This window comes from Acipenser ruthenus, chromosome 33 (genome assembly GCF_902713425.1).
Source record: "Acipenser ruthenus chromosome 33, fAciRut3.2 maternal haplotype, whole genome shotgun sequence".
NCBI lineage: Eukaryota > Metazoa > Chordata > Actinopteri > Acipenseriformes > Acipenseridae > Acipenser > Acipenser ruthenus.
Window position 1 is genome coordinate 1,888,123 of NC_081221.1, and position 17,157 is coordinate 1,905,279.

The 17,157-nt window shown below is 39.2% G+C and overlaps 1 protein-coding gene across 3 annotated transcripts in view; it reads right to left on the minus strand.

Annotated features, from left to right (window-relative positions):
- LOC117433516 (junction plakoglobin-like) overlaps nucleotides 1-14,146 on the minus strand; it is a 28,665-nt gene extending 14,519 nt beyond the window's left edge. Inside the window, exon 1 of one of the 3 annotated variants that reach the window (XM_034055834.3) lies at nucleotides 13,980-14,146. The gene's annotated coding sequence lies outside the window, so the exon portion shown is untranslated. Of the gene's footprint in view, nucleotides 1-3,059; nucleotides 3,082-13,979 lie in introns of those variants that run through there. The other 2 variants (XM_034055836.3, XM_059006570.1) reach the window with 2 other exon arrangements.
- Between the last annotated feature and the right edge of the window lie 3,011 nt (nucleotides 14,147-17,157).

A 17,157-nucleotide genomic window follows, 5' to 3' on the forward strand; every position in this document is an offset into this window, starting at 1 on the left:
ACAGGGAACATTGCTTGCAAGTATGGGCAGGTTTCTACCATTACCAGACCGGGTTTTGTAGCATTTGTATACCACAGGTACGCACAGTATTGTTTGCATCAGGCTTGTTTTGGTGAATCATAGAGAATGGAAGACACAAAGAAGAGTGAGGAAAATGCTACATTGATGAGGGGGGGGAGAAAAACAAGGCCAAAATGAACAGACAAAGTTGCGACAAGTCTAAAAGGACATAAATCAGAATGCAAGAATGCCTTGCCTTTTAAAATCTTACACAGAAAAATGATGCCAACAGTACATCTTGCGTCAGTTATTGAAAAGAGATAAGCAAATAAAATCTACCTTTCCTTATGAATGGATTAGAGAGAGCCGGGTCCAACCGGAGTAGATTTGACAATTATTTTACCCATATTGGTGGCATAATGGAATTGTAAAAAGGAGCATTTTTTGCACCTTCCTAGTGTTTCTCTCCCCCCCTTCTATGACGGTGCTATAACCCTTTGGCAACCACTGCAATGTGCAGTTAACAATACACAGCACCTACAGCCAGACAGACAAGTTGGCCCAAGTCAAAATCAAAAGCGGTTTTGTTCAACACTTTAATTACTGCAGATCTCTCCTAGTAGTTTGTAACTAGGTGCGGCTTTGATGTTCTGTAAAAGAGACTCATTAAGTCCCCCGCCTTGCATTACTTCATTTGACCAGACCAGGGATGAGATATCTCTGGGAGCTTTATTTCAGTTCTCCCTAAAGCTACGACCACTCCTTCTCGGGTGAGTTTTAGTAGTCAGGAGAGAAGCAATTCCCATAGGCGTGGCAAATGTCAGCGTTACACAGGCTATCCATGACAGTAGTGCCTGGAATATATACAGAAGCAGTCTAACGTTACTGTTTGTGAATCATAAAATGTACTTCTCAAATTGTACCGGGTGTTCGGTTTCTGAATTATTTGCAATCAGATAGCGTTGCACAAACAGATTCTAATCAATCTCTCCCACAGATGAGGTTCACTGGTGTTGATTGGGCTAATTTACCATTCCAAGCAAAACAAATGAAGCAACAGCTGCTTGGATTTGTGATGACTGCTGCTTTTCTTAGACTCGAACAGCAGTCTACACAAACCCAAGCAGCTGTCTTCACTTGGAATGGTAAAATTAGCAATCAACGGCTATGACCGTATCGGAATAATCTGTTCATACAGCATCAGTGTCAGACATTTCTTTTCCCCCGTTACTGTATGTTAATGTACATGAAAAACATAATTCATAGCCAATGTGGAGATGCTGGCTGGATTTATCTAATCCCTGTAAGACATTCCACATTCTCTCATTAACTGGAGATAAAAAGGAGTTAACCCTTCAGAACCCACCAGGAGTCAAATACATTTGTGATTGGTCAATTTGTAATTTCAATTACAATGTAATTGAACCTTGGTACACATGTAATTGTGACATTGTGCCCTACAATCATTCTTGTATTTTCAAACACTTCTGGGGAGCACAATTTCAAACAATTCTGCTGTAATTATTATAACTGACCACAACCAGGTCTTCTTCAGACCCTGTTTGACTTTTTTTAAAAATGAGTTCACACAAAATGTACTTTGTGGTTCCATTTCATTCCAAGTCTTCAGACAAGTGTAAAAATCCCTTTACAAATCCACTCAATCTTGCATCTCACGGGCCACTGCTCCTGTACAGACCTAGGTATTTTGACATTTTCACCAGATGTTGCTGCCAGGTGTCAAAGCAAAACTGCCTCTACTGGATTCAGATAAAAATGAAACACAGCAGTAAGTGCAATATCTAGAACAAAGTCTGCATTTTGATTGATGCTGCCAATTACATTTTGTGTTTCCATAGAACTACAATCTCCACCACTGCCATTCGGACTCAATAGGATTTCAATAAAGCAATAATAGAAGTCTGTACCCCCTCTAGGGAAATGCAATGGACAAGATTATAACCTCGTCTACACCCAGCATTACATTAGGAGGAGCACTTCCTGCAAGACTGAATTTATTTACGTAAAATGAAACATTTCCTGTAAAAAGGTACGGTAAAGTGGTGTATAATTAAAGTTCAATATAATTAATTCCGGTTGGATGTTCATTAACACACACACACAAAAAAAAAAAAAAAAAAAAAAAAAAAAACACAACCTTCAGGGTTTGTTTGGAACTTTTACAGCCTTGTGTGGTTAACCCCGCAGCCTTTCCAGCATTTAAAGCCAGCACCGGGATATCTCTGAACGTTTCAACAGCTTTAAAAGCTAAGGGAATCAGCTATGCTTGCCAACTATGAGTTTCATCCAAATGGCACTTCATGCACAGTTTCCTCTTGTGAAGTGGAGCAGGTCTTAATCTCGAACTCTTTCAAACATATTAATTCCTAGCATCAGAGTTCATAGCTCAGAATGTCTTTTGCACAATCAGCTGCTACACATTTTAAAATTAAGCCTACTACAGTTAGGAGTTTGCAAGGACCACCGAGATGAGAAAGGGCATTTGCATGTAGCCGAACCCAAATTAAATGAACTGTCGGATTCATAGATTATTTGTATACGAACCTTTATGCTGTGTAGAGTTAGCATTCATCACTGCTCAATTTCACATGCTCAATATTCATTTGCAGCCTTTGCGATTTCCCAGAAGTAGCTGGTGAGGATTACATTCATGCACAGAATTCATCTATTGCTTTGGGAAGACGGTTATTTTTTTGATATGTGAAACAGCCTGTAGTACTGTGGTTGTCAAGATCACACTGACATTAAAAAACCACAGGACTTCCCAGGAGTAAACTAGTCAATAAAAAGTGGAGGGAACGACATCATGCAATTTGAATTGTTCCTGATCACAGTATGTTTGCACCACACCCTTACCTTCGGGAGAGGAGGTTATCATCATTCTGTACAAACCTAACTGAGCTTAAGCATAAAAAGCACAATTTTCCACCATCTATTTTATTGCACTTTACATAGTCTTGGTGGTCTAGTAGTTAAAGAAAAAGGGGCTTGATACCAGGAGGTTCCCGGTTCAAATCCCAGCTCAGCCACTGACTCACTGTGCGTGACCCTGAGCAAGTCACTTATCCTCCTTGTGCTCCGTCCTTCGGATGAGACGTAAAACCAAGGATGGAAGGGACTCTGCAGCAGTTGATGCACAGCGCACCCCCTTGTTTCCAAGTCACTTTGGTCCTTTTTTCGTAGACAATTTTATCCAAATAACAGTACACTCAAAAAATAAAACAGAGCAGAATTGCCAATAGTCCTCCCAGGAATACGAGGGCTGAATTCACTGTGTGAATTTGAGGCGGCATCACATTTTACTACTGCTGTTTTATTTAATTTAAAAAAAGGAAATCAAAACGATTAAGGATTAATATATATTTTTGCTGCTACTGTAGTTCTGCTCTTTAAATATTGCTAACAATTCAATGCAAGCTATAAAAACGTACTGGATTTCTTTCATTTAAAACTATGCATTTCTTTCGTACTATAGAACGTCAAATCGTTTGAAAGCAATACATTTAAATATTTCTCTACACTCTGCATGCCAGCATTGTGACAAAGCCAGGAGAATCTGGATCTACAATTAACCAAACAGCTTTAGAAAACAGGAACACACAAAGCTTTCATACAGAAAAATCAAACCAGAACAAATCACCCAACATTAAAAACCATTTAACGTACTGTAAAACCACCTGGACAGCCGGGACCCATTTACCAGCATTACTGTGACAACGTTCATTAAGACTTTAGACTGAATATCGTCTGCACTTCTTTGATCTGTTCTAGTATTAAACTATTACAGTAGACAAGGATTACTGTTACATTACCGTCATGTATTCTATTGGTTCTCTCTCCACCTAAATAGGGTAATTCTACACTGCAAGGTAGCGTACTTTACCCTTAACCACCAAATTAAATTTGAAAAAATAAAATCAGAACACAAAGCTGTATATGTAATTTGATACATTACATTAAACTAAACATTTGAGCGAGTATGTTACCTGAATACAGCTATGGTCAAAGGTTATGCAATCACCCTACTAGATATAACTCAATTTTTGTATGAAGCAAAATTAAGGAGTAAAAGCTCTTCTCATTACACACAAAGACTCCACGACTTCCCTTTTGCCAGTGTATAATGTAACCCTAGTGTGGGACAATGGTTAATTCAACCCTGAAGCCTTTTTATCCTATAGCAGCTTAAAAGTACAGTAGGCAAGGAGAGTTAAACACTGCAAGTTTCAAAGACATTAAATGCACTGCACGCATCTGCCAACATTTTCCGGTTCTGTATCAAGTAAATCTTATGCACATAAACTTTATACTTGAAATACATAAAGCAGTGTTGAAGAGGTGGACCAATACTTTACTGTAGCAAGGTTTGTTAAGAGGATAATGGAAGGGATTCAATTAAAAAAGTTGTACTCAAGACTAAACTACTGCTTTTTATTTATTTTTTTTCTTTAAACATACAAATGCAATTCCAGTTCTGGAGAAGGAATTTCACAACACCTTTTAGATGTGAAGGCTCGTTTTAAAAGCCGTTCACTTTGAATCAGTACAGCACTTCCCATGGCTTCAACAGGGGTTTCTGCAGAAACATTCTCTGCCAGACAACTCCGATGCAAATGTTCCCCAGGCCGACTAACCACTTTTTAAAAAAAGCGGCTGCCGTTATGTAAAGCAGAGCCACTGGTGTCATCCTGAACAGTGTCTGCCTCCCCATTTGTTACAGAAACAGCCCTATGCAATATGAACTGCTTATTGCAGCCGACTCAACCCTTTTAATGGGGGGTGAGGCTAAAAGTATCTTAATTCTCGTAGAGGCAGTTCCTGCAATTCATCATCAGGCAGATACTACGAGTGGAAAGACACACCAGACAGCAGGAGGAACATAGAGGTTTGAGGTTGGTGCTAAATTTAACCCTTTTAAGGCTTAAGGACTTGGAAGTCTTCACACAACAGAACACGTTTGCAATCGTTCGAACAAAGCAGAAACAATTGACAAATATATATTTAATATTTCAATGTAAATATAAAAAGAACACGTCTCCCCAATGCATGTTATCTAATCAAGGTCCCTAACAGACACACAGAATCAACATTACTTGCAGTACCTCATTTTCTTCAAACCTGCAAAGAAATTGCCTTTCTTTGAAGTTCAAACTAGCAAATCAGTCCAGCTCTGTTGATGCAGTTCCCTAATAAAGCTACCAAAATGCAGGTACTACTTCTGCATTCAGATTAAAAGTTAATAAATTCAAGTAAAATGTACTGGATTAGGAGAAAGAAAATGTATGGGAATTTAGGATGTAAATCAATAATGTACATAGACAGCTGCAAGACTGGCTGCATGAAAATTACTCACAATTTGCATTTAATTTAATTAGCCCACACCAGTCCAAACTTTCACAAGGAATTATGGTGGAGCTCTGCAACAGGGCCCAGGGGTGTCACAGTGCATTAATGATTCACCAGCTCTGCCCTCAAGAGTGTGTCACAAGAATTATGACAACATTCCACAAACATGGCCAAAGGTCCTTAGCTACAAAGGCAAGTCTGCTCAGCACTGAAATACCACCGCTCATGAGACACAAGAGATGGGGTAGGCCATTTCTGAACTAAAACTAGCCAGGAACATGCAGGATCACAAACACAACCCCGTCCCTCTCCTCTGTTCAGCTCCAAAATCTACGGCCCTTTTGCATTCCCACAACGGAAGGCAACATCGCTTTGAAAGGCTTGCACTGACTAATGCCAAGACGAACTTATGCACGTTGTTCACACAAGATGAACTATTCGTTTTAATCTGGTGCAAGTTGCTTTACAGTTTAAAACTTTAAAAAGTTTGACACAAGATTCTTAGGAGCTGATGCACGTTCCCTGTTGATTTAAGTGGATGACAGTGGTTTGGTTTAAAATTGCTTGGAGGTGCCAGTTAGCCTACAGTATATTTGCTAGACAGTAAAAATAATTAAATTGATGTATAATTTTACAGATTCCAGTATAGTACAGTACACCCATTGGGAGCAAATTCAATTTAAGAAGTCGATAGAAACCAGATCAATAACTAGAGAACCAGGTTTTGGCATTTATAATGCACATGCTGAACACGTTAAGATTCACTACGGCTGTCAAATTCCACACATGGCCGTCAAGTTTCTAGAGAATTTCAAAAAGCCATCAAAATGCTCTTTAATCTACTGTATAGCAGAGGGTTCTGCTCAAGCAGTTTTCTATTTAACTGCATGTCTAGTTTACAACAGCTATGGTCCCCTCAAGACGTTTCTAAGGATATTGCAACACCTGCATGTAGAAGTACAAGTCACATTTATCAGGAATTCAAGAATCGTTTACTGGATGAGATGCACAGGGATACACATCATACAAAAGGTATCAGGACTCTTAGTTCATCATCTAATGGGTTCAACTCATTCTCATTTCAGTCTTGCCAGTCCTGCCACAGATGTGACACAAAAGGTGAAGAAACACTGTAAGCTAGCCTATATTATATTGCAGCCTAGCAGCACTTGAATATGCGAGCGAGCTAGCGAGAGAGAGAGAGAGAGAGAGAGAGAGAGCAAACAGATGAGAAGTTTGCTCCAGCCCACACTCCCACCACCCCCAGAGACCAGCTAATCATGAGGATGTGACTCATTTGAGCCTCAATAAAGGACTATGATACTTTAATGAACAAAGACGTGAAACTCTACTCCTCTTTAACTCCTTCAGGGAACAGTGATGACATCTACCTCGGGGAAACTAAATCCTGGAATTAGTATTCGGTATGTGTAGACTGCTACCGTGAACACAGTTTAAGATGCAATGACAAAGCCCAAAATGAAGGGTGCACTACTAGTGCAATTGACTTCTGTACAGGGCTGTACCCAAAAGCCGTTTCAAAAGACACCATACCTGCAAAAAAATAAAAAGCGGGCACAAAATACTCACTGTGTCTGTATACTCCATGCACCATGCACCACACTGTTATTCAATTCTGCAACAAGACACTTACAGCAACAGAGGATTCTTGCTTGTATGCTTCTGAAATAGAGTCATTTTCCCTCATGCTACAGGAACCCATGACCTATGGTACTGAGGCAGATCTAAAAACACAACTAAGGCTTAATTATTGCAAATAACTGAGATAACAAGCTTGGTAATTTCTAGGAGTCAAAGTATTAGGGCTGCGCATGCATGCAGCAATCCATAGGCTAACAATCAGATACAGTCAACTGCTAAAGTATACTGCAACTGTACTGGTATACCTGTGCGCTTCAATAGGAGTGTCATTGTGAAATCATGTACAGGTAGTGAATGAGTCACCGACTAGATCAAATAGAAAAGAAACACACACACGATTTCAATGCTTTTAAAATTAGACTTCATACGCAGCACTGTTTAATTGCGCATCTCTGCTGCATGTATTAATATTGGAGCGCTGCCTCACTTTTCATGTGGTTCTTCCTCAGTTCTGTTTAAACAAGAAACAAGGATCAAAACAATAGCAACCCTGGTTTCTAAAAAAATAAACAAAAGTAAAAAAAAAGGGAAAAACCAAGAAACCGCTTCAACAGAAACGCAACAAAATCCAGACCTTGCGTTTCCAGTCGAAGCACTCAAGAGAGACCTCTTTAAGCATATCCAGTACTGAGTTGCTGGAATGGACCACTGCTCTATTTTAGTGATTTTTACATCCAGGCTTAGCAGTTAACATGAGAACCGCACATGTGATCCAACAGTGGTAGCTATGGAATTCTGGTGTGTTAACTGTATACAGGTGGTCTATATGTACAGTAAGCTTGACTGTATAGCACTACTGGTATACTCAATTTGCTGGCCGAGTGATCTGTGAAATTCAAAAGTTAATATTTTTTGCTTCCTGCAGTTGGTGGCTTTGAAAAATTGGGGATTGGCTACATACAGCTCTTTGAGAATAGGATTACCGTTTGGGATTTACAAAGGCGTTGGAGCAATGTGCTGTACAGCATTTGGTTAATTGAGAACTCTCAGCACATTTCTTTCAAGCAGGCTTGTAATATTGTGGCACTCGCCACAAACTGATGCATTACACGCATCTCTCTTCGTTTCTAATTTGAACCACAAGCAGCTTAATATTTTTTGGGGGAAAAAAAAAAAAAAAAACCCACACACACCTTTGAACCGCAATGTATAATTACTTGCAATTACATACCAGCTCTGGTCACTTGCATTTCTTGCAAAAAAGGGGCAGAAAAAAGGGTTGAATCTCTGTATATTTTCATCCAGCGGGACTGCACTTTTTTAAATGCTTTATGGGCAGGCCCACCCAGTTTCAGATTCTAAATTGACATTTAAAATTTAAGCGAAATCATTGAATCAAATTAAAAGCACAATAATAATTTAAAAACGTCTAGTTGCTTCTGGTGTTTGGAAAACCCTTCATAGCGTAGCCTTGTTGGATTGTTTACAAGAGTATATGCTTTTTTATATTCAGTATCGAATAGTTAGTTGAAAGTATTATTGTCATCAGTGAAATAAGTTAGTAGAGAATACAAGCTAAATGAGCCCGCCCTAAATAAGTGAATAACTACTTGGTTTTTGGGGACAGTAACTCGTTCTTATTCTGGGAATGTATTTAGTTGGCTTTTAAGACTGGTTGTTACAATGTCAAATGTTTCTCATGGCAGGCAAAGTACAAAGACTTGTGCCATTCCTGGTTTAGGGTTCCCTGCACATCTATGTACGGAGCAACACAGGATTTCATGTACTGTAGAACTACACTGCGAACATCTGGATTTCATTCCAGCTGTGTTTGCTTTGGTCAAAACACTCAGAGGGGAAGAAATACATGGCACTAGAAACAAGAGTTTAAAGAACTCATGCTTGCCCCCACCCCAAAATCGGTAGCATTCTGTTTAATTAAGACAATTGGTAAAACAGGATTTGACAGTTCCCTGTTCTAACTTAGAAAACAGACACTTCTTGCTCTTTTCTAAAAAAATGTTTTTTTAAAAATCAAAATCCAATTCCCTCCCCCCCAAAAAATGCTGAACCTGCAATCAATACCACAGGCACAGAATTATGAATCAGTTTGATTTTTTTGTAATGGCTTCTCTCCATTGCCTTTGCTCACAAGTGAGGAGATGCATCTCATTTGAGGCTAATGAGATTAAGAGCTGGCTCCATACTGACCCAGGGGCAGCTAGGTAGACAGATTAAGCCTTAAAATTGAGAAATGAAACCTCTTTCTACTTAAAAGGATATGTTCACATAAATTCAAACTTGCTGCACATCATTGCCAGGGGGAAATACTGATCTGCACAGTTCAGCTTAACCCAAAAACAGTACAGGACAAGGTCTTCAATTGCCCACTACAAGTCTGTAAATTGAAAACAAGATTTCTCCCCCCTCCTCAGCCCCATTTAAAAAGTTTAAGATTCTACATGTCCCTACAAGAGTGGGACCTGTAGGTAACCCTGCCAGCAAGGTCTGTCCGATACCTTTATGACTGGACAGTTTCAAGTTGAAATGGATTGTACAGTTAAGCCTGGTCTTTAGGAGTTGTGTATTCTACAGCCAGCAGCGGAGAGATACAGACCATTACATCTACCAACATTAAAACAGAAGTGACAGGAATTTCAATACCCTGACAAAAGCATCAATACAGTGAAGTCAATTTGGGGAGCGACTGGCAAAAACTACATTTGAAAGAGGTTTGCGGACAGCCACTGGCTATTACAAATACAATAACAGCTTTTTACACAAGATAAACAGTGCCACTGCAAGCGCCCCTACTGTCCAATAGCACAGCACAAACGAAGAGGGTTTAAGAGACTGCCTACAGTGCCAGAAACCCAAACCAGGAAGCTTTATCCATTTTAACACAGATGTTTCTATCCATTTGCCCTTAAAGTCCCTTTATCGCATTGATAACGGATGCAATATAATGGGGAAAGAGTTTCATTTGGAATATGGACTTTTCTGCATAAGCTGCCAGCGAAATACATGTTTAAAAAGGTGCCAAAGGAGGCGCTGTGGATACAGACCTGGTCTGCAGAGCTGCCAAGGACTGAACAAAGGGATACATGAAATGCAGGAAGGTCAACCAAAGATCAGCAATGAACTCGTGCCAAAAAAAAAAAAGCCAACATACAGTATGATCACCACCTATTGTTTTCTGATGTTCCTCAATTCAGTTACATGTATATTTTGCAACTGCTTTTAAAACCAAGCAACATTTCAATCTTGCTTTGACCCAATTTTACAGCTGGGGCGAGGCACAAGGAGGTCAAGTGATCTGCAAAATGCCGACTAGTGGCTCATATGTCCTATAATCACTGGACCACAGCACCACCTGCTAGTGTGTGATCTTGTACACAAGACCACTTCATTGCTCAAGTAATCCCGATTTAAAGACACTGCTGAAACAGTTCTACCTCAGTTTTATTACTACAAATAGAACACACAGTAGTAACACTGTATGCAATTGTACTAAAGTGTGCGTCTTCAGATTCATAGCTGAATAAAAAAAATAAGCAAGCAGCCTGCCTGTTTAGTTTTGCAGCCAGACAGTTTGTTGGCACAGATTGACGCTCTCAACCTGATACTTTAAAGCCCCAAAAAGGGTATGGTTTGATATCAGGCTCCCATAACCAAGACATGGACCCTGAAGAGATTAGATAGAGCTTTTAGATGTTTAAAATCTTGTTTGGGGCTACGAAAATCAAATCTGTTATGTGGCAAGAATGCAAACTAGTACAAATAAATGCAAACAAATTTAGATGAGAGAAGTTTACGTACAGCAAGCTTGCACACAGATTAAATGTGAATTTAAAAAGGGGGTGTGGGGGGGGGGGGGGCGGTTACACAAATTCTAGATATTGCAACTATCCTGGGCACCAGGTAATCTGGAGGTCAGTGCAAAATCAATGGATAGGTGTTGAGACTGAGCAAGTAGAGAGACTAAAATAGAGTTCCTGTCCCACTCCCCCCCCACAGCAGGAGGGGGTGGTTACTAGAGAGGAATGTGGCTCCACCAGCCAGGGTCAGTAACCAGCTGTGCTTTCAGCAGCTCCAATCTAGTGCAGACTTCTAGGATCTCCATGCAGTCCAGCTGCCTGCTGTACAGCAAAACATACCTGCATAAAAGCCAATCAAACTTAACCCACGTTGAAGGACTAAAACAAAAAACATTGCAAGAACGTTCTCTTTAAATGTTTAGGGGCAATGCTACTGTATACGTTTTGAATGTATCTTGAGATGGTAGGGTGAAGCTTTAAAAAAAAAAAAAAACACATCTGTATTACCAAGGAGGAGTATTTAAAATCTGCAGGGAGAGGACTGCCACTTTGATAAACAGATTTCACCGCAGATTCATTGGCATGGTCATCTGCGATTCAGTCTTAGCTCTGCGGGCTGCAGGGTTGAGCGATTAAGCATTACGACACCAAGCCAACATGCCATTAGAAAGAACGTGCTAATGCATTATACAATGTTAACTTAGGAGGCTTGGCGGAATGGCTTTGTTTTTACACAACACTGATACCATCTTAAATGCTTACTGTCCATCAGCTAGTATATTTCAAGATCTTCTTCAACATTGAGATTACAGTCAAAGATCCCAGCTCAAAGATGTGATTAACACGATCTGATTAAGAAAGACATCCCTATACAATGTTGCATTAAGCAGATTTGGTGCAATAGACTTAAATAGAGCTTCCAAAACAGAGATAGATTAAAACAGAATACTACATTCCAGAAACAAGGAGTGCATTTAATAGCCTGGGTACTGACGGTATAAGACCCTACTAGGTCATAAACACAAGGGTGTTTAACAATCATTTGACCCAGAGCAAACAGTTTGTGCCTTAGAAAGCTAAGGAGGGCAGCTTCATAAATCAAATGTCAAGCTTTCCCTGAAGACTACAACTTAATGATTTTTTTCAGAAGACAGGTTACATCTGACTCACCTTTCCAAAAAAAAAAAAAAAAAAAGGGAAGATTTATCTACATGTATAAAATCTACATGAATGGTGCTCAAGCTAATCACAACCAGAAGCATTTCAGGATACAATAGGATACTGTTCTTTTGTAAGAAAGAATATTTTCCTCATTTCCCAAGCCAAGCGATTGCCCTCCAACAAACGACTTTCACACACACAGAACAGAAGCTTGCAGTGTCGATAGGCAGTTGTAACTATTCCTTTCAGTCCCTGCCAATTCCGCAGATTGCTAAAGGGTTGTCGCCCTTCGATTACACATTAGATCAAATAAATGCAGACGATTACAAGGGCCGCTAACTTGTCTTTCAAGAAGTCTGTTATTTCAAACTCCTTGAGCTTGCTATTATAAAAACAAAGAAATCAATGCCCTGCGCACACAAGAATGTATTTATTTTTAAGCAAAACTGCATGACTGACAATCCTAGGATTTGCTCCCTAGATTCCTGTTTTAACAGTGATTACTGCTACTGACTTGCTTGAACACAACTGCCAGATTCCTTACCTCCCCTCCCTCCCAATAAAACTGCTTTATAACAACCTTTAAGATCTGTTGATGCATTTGCTTCCTCAAGTATTGCCATCTGCTGTGTGAATCTCACTTGATTTCAAAAGTACAGTTTTATGATGTTTGTACATCCATAATGGAAATAGAAAAAGCAATGCAGCCGTCACCCCTTTGATAAATTCAACTCAAGCTTTAATTCTAAAGTCACTTATAATGTTCCCTACACCGGTTGAATTAGCCGTGTCCTTTTCTACTCCCGAAACTCGATTCTATCTTCAGTGTTTACCCTACAATAAATAGCTTACCGGACAACACAGGTAACAGTCTTAGAACACAGGAGCCACACCCTTTGTGACGTTACAATACTAGACACCAAGCGTTCCCAACTGCAGATTGTAAAGGAAAAAAAAGATAAGATAACTGTATATAAAACGTAACTGTACCCAAACGGGGCGTACTGTGCTATAAAGCAGAAACAGATTACAATCGGAGTCGCATTTTTGAACACAAAAACACACATACGGTGCTCATTGTCATGAGGCGGCGGGCGAGTATATTTTGCGATACCCCGCCCTGTGCCTACCCCCCTCCCCAAGGGTCTATTAGAAAAAACTAAAATAAATACTTGAGTTCGTTCAGAACATACATTTTTATCTTAAATATTAAAAACTATTTATATTACATAAATCTTAAACTATTTATATTACGTTCTTAAATATACATTTATGTACAAAGATAACAGAAGTGAAGAATATAACCCAATTTCCTGAGCAGACCAGGTGTTTTTAATGGCCCATTAACATTTTTAAAGGCAGACGCTTTTCTAGTCAATAGAATAGATGGTTTTGATTTATCCCGCGATATTAAAAAACAGTAATAACTATTGTTCGGGTCAGTACTGCGTGACCAGTTGCAAATGGGTGGGTTGGGTGTATTTAATTCAAACGTTACAAGCTAACAGTACAAAAAACAATGTTAAATAGCAGTGTATACCACTGGAATCCGTGTACTAAAATCTAAAAAAGTGTTTTGTACAGCCACACAGCATTACACTCACGGTGTTTTAACCGTGTTAAGTTTTATTTTTTAAAATAACCGATTTAAAAAAAAAAAAAAAGTAAACTCAAAAAAGGTGTTGTATAACTTTTAGAAAATAATTAACACCGATTGAAAAAGTGTAATAGGATAGTTTATACAGTTCACCTACACTGAAAACAAATGCACCCAACCGTGTTACAAACCTCGCTTGCAGTTCATATACACACTCAGATAAATAAATTAGTAACATGTATACGGACTCAGTTTTGTTTTTTTTTGTTTTTTAATAACCCGGGTTAACCGAAACCGTGTACAAAACAAAACCACAAGAGATACTATTGACTGTACGCTCCATAAGGGCGAGTAACACACGCAAAGTCTTAATTACTTTGGCGTTTTGCAGATCGGTTAATTTAAACTGCCAAAAGAATACAAGAGGACCGTACCTTGTAGAAAAGAATACCCGTTGGTTCTTGGAGTCCACGGTCAAAACAACGCACCCTTTAATAAAAAATATTGTCCACGCCGGAAAGCAATCAACCGCACGCTACAAAATGCAACAATCACCAGACTCGACTGAACAATAGTTGAGTGACAGCAAACACTCCCTAAAAAGGATCAGCCCTGGAACGCCGCGCCACGCCCACGATCTGACTATTGTGTTCTGATTGGCTTATTGCTGTTAAATAAGGCGCGGGCAAGGGCAGTTCGGCGAACGCTTTTCCACCAACCCCCTGTGCGGGGGGGCAGATAGACGAGAGTTTATTGGACCTTCTTTCTGTCAATCCCATCTGAAAATTAAAGAGAGCCCCCCCCCACCCCTGCCGATTGGGGATTTAAGGGTTTTTAAAATGACGTAATTGGTTAACATGTTGTCAATTACCGATGCAGGTACTGCCTATTTCGGTTCGATACCTGAAAAAGGTAATGTTCGCTTGAAAGCGGCCACACCTGTGTATGACGTCATTAAACTGTACAAACACAAGTGGGAAACATAGTTATCGGCAAAGCTCCACAGGTGAACAGAACCGACAATACTTTTCGGCGCCATGTTTTTCAAGCCCTTGTTTTAAATCTTAACTATTTTTGGCTTAAAATCAGAAGCCGTTTTTTGGTTGAAATTTGAAATCCCTAACGTCTTTATTGGACCGTGTTACAGAAGACATTCTGTTTAATGACAAATAGTAGAACTAGATTTTAATTGCCAACACAGAAGAACTGAAAATTATATATATATATATATATATATATATATATATATATATATATATATATATATATATATATATATACACACACAGACATACAAAACTCAACTGACAAGCATTGGGTAAACATAAACAATTAATGTCCACGTTAACTTTATTAGTAACATTATGATACATCAACACAAACAATTCACACACAAAAAAAATGATAACAAAAATACCACAACTGTTAAAGTGTTACACAAACATTTGCATTTTAATCTCAGTTAGCCGCACGAATGAACAAACACGGCCGAGTAAATCACTTTAAAAAGCTATGGGCTCGGTAAATGTCATTTACAGTGACGTTCTCTGATTGCATTTGCAAACCCTACATAGCTTTACTAATAAATAAAACACGTCTTTAATAAACTTGTGTTGTGAGCCGCTTGTAAATATTTAATCACGACAACGTTCGATACCAAATTTAATAAGGTACCTTGGGTTCCTTACTACATGTAAAGTATGTATTTTTTTAAAACTCCAGCATGTTAAAACCCTAACTAGCACATACACGAACACAAAACAGCACTTTTGACGTTTCTGTTTGTTCATGTTATCCAAATTTAATTAGTGATATTTATAGGCAGTTTCCAGTAACCCCATGACAAGTATACCCATCCCCCATGCCCAGACACTCACTGACACTTTCTAGGGAGGGAGGAGTTAGCATTGTGGGAAAAATCTTTCTCTACAGGTTTTACGAGGCTATAAAGGGAGAGAATAGGAAACACTGGCTGGCACGGCCAGACAGTTAACACAGCTCCTTCTTAAAAACATGACCCCCTCTTTACTCTCCCACACATGCAAACACAAACACTTTGAAACCTTCAATTTTGACCCCAAATTCGCACATCCCACTTACATTCAAATATGATTCCCACAGCATTGTGCCCTCTTCTTCAGGCTCTGTTGTTAGTCCAGCTGGTTTGTGTTAACCACATGTAGTTTGACAGCGTTTTCACAAATGGTTCGTTTCTAAAGTAACCGAACTCAGTTCACTTGCTTTTGTCTTCACATGTGCACGCCGGTGCAAAATAACTCGGTTCAATTCGAAAGGACTCGGTTCTTTTTTGCTGGTTCACTTCAACATGTTTCTGAACTGACTGTGCTTTCACACTGCACTGAAACACACAGACCAAACTCAGTCCTTTTGCCGGAAAGGAGTGAGACCACCTCTTGTGAAGGACTCAGTTCGGTTCGATTAAAACGAACTCTGAAAGTGACCAACTTCTTTTGGCGCGTTCACATATGCTTCCAAAACTAACCAAACTTTGTTTGAAAAGAAATCCGCCCAAATGAAGCAAGTATGAATGCACCCTTAGCTGTAAGAAAAAAAAAATCTTTCTTCTTTTTTTTTTTTCAATTCACTACCCGGTTAACAATGCATGTGTGTTTCAGTCCAAAAATCTACATTAACATGACAAGTGACAACATCGTTTTTTCTGCTAATTACACACCTTCAAACTCAGCACCTACACAGTTTCCGTACGTGATTACAAAGGCACCTTCCAGTTTAATACTGTATGTAAAACTGCCGCGTCCTTCTTGATCCACTCTGACAGCCAGGACTTTTCCGCTCCCGTATCCTGCTATGGTAAAGACCAGCTTTGGCAGCCCCAGGAGACTGCAGCTTTCAAGAAGGATGCAGCATTCAGCTCTCCCAGGATGTGTCAAGTTTTAGGTGAATAAGTGCGTTGGCAGAGTGAGCATGCTGCTGGGACAGTGTTGAAATCTTTTTTTTTTCTTTTAAGAATAATAAATTAGGTAATATTAACAATGCCCCCTGTCATCAACCTCTAGTGGTCTTATTTATTGTATGAGGATATTCAGTGTGCAATTAATGGCGCTTGACTGCTCTGTGTATCTTATGCCTCGATTCCACTGCGTATTCCCAGGTATAGAGCTAGCCGGCCTACGCGAGGTGTAGTCTAAGATGGCTGTCTGCACATTCCACTATGATTGTGTCAGGTACAGACTGACCGAGGAAGTAGTCTTGTGGCAGTAAAAAGTCACGTTTCGTAATATTTATATGTTTTCCGTTTGTTTCCACTTTTGTTGTTATTATCGTTAATCTTCTTGTATTCATTTTTCAATGTATTACGTTTATCGAGACACTTCAAAACAGTTCAAATCCTTGATGCAATGACACACAGTTCTTTCTGCTAAAAAAAAAAAAAAAAAAGACATCTGAGGAATGTAAAAAAACTGTCAGAAGGGCCTTCTTTCTTTCTTTCTTTCTTTCTTTCTTTCTTTCTTTCTTTCTTTCTTTCTTTCTGTTACAGTAGAGTGGTTTTATATTTTGGTATAAAACTGAACAATGCAGCAATAGTATTGTGTGTCTCTAACCACTGCCCTTTAATATCCTGCCACAAAA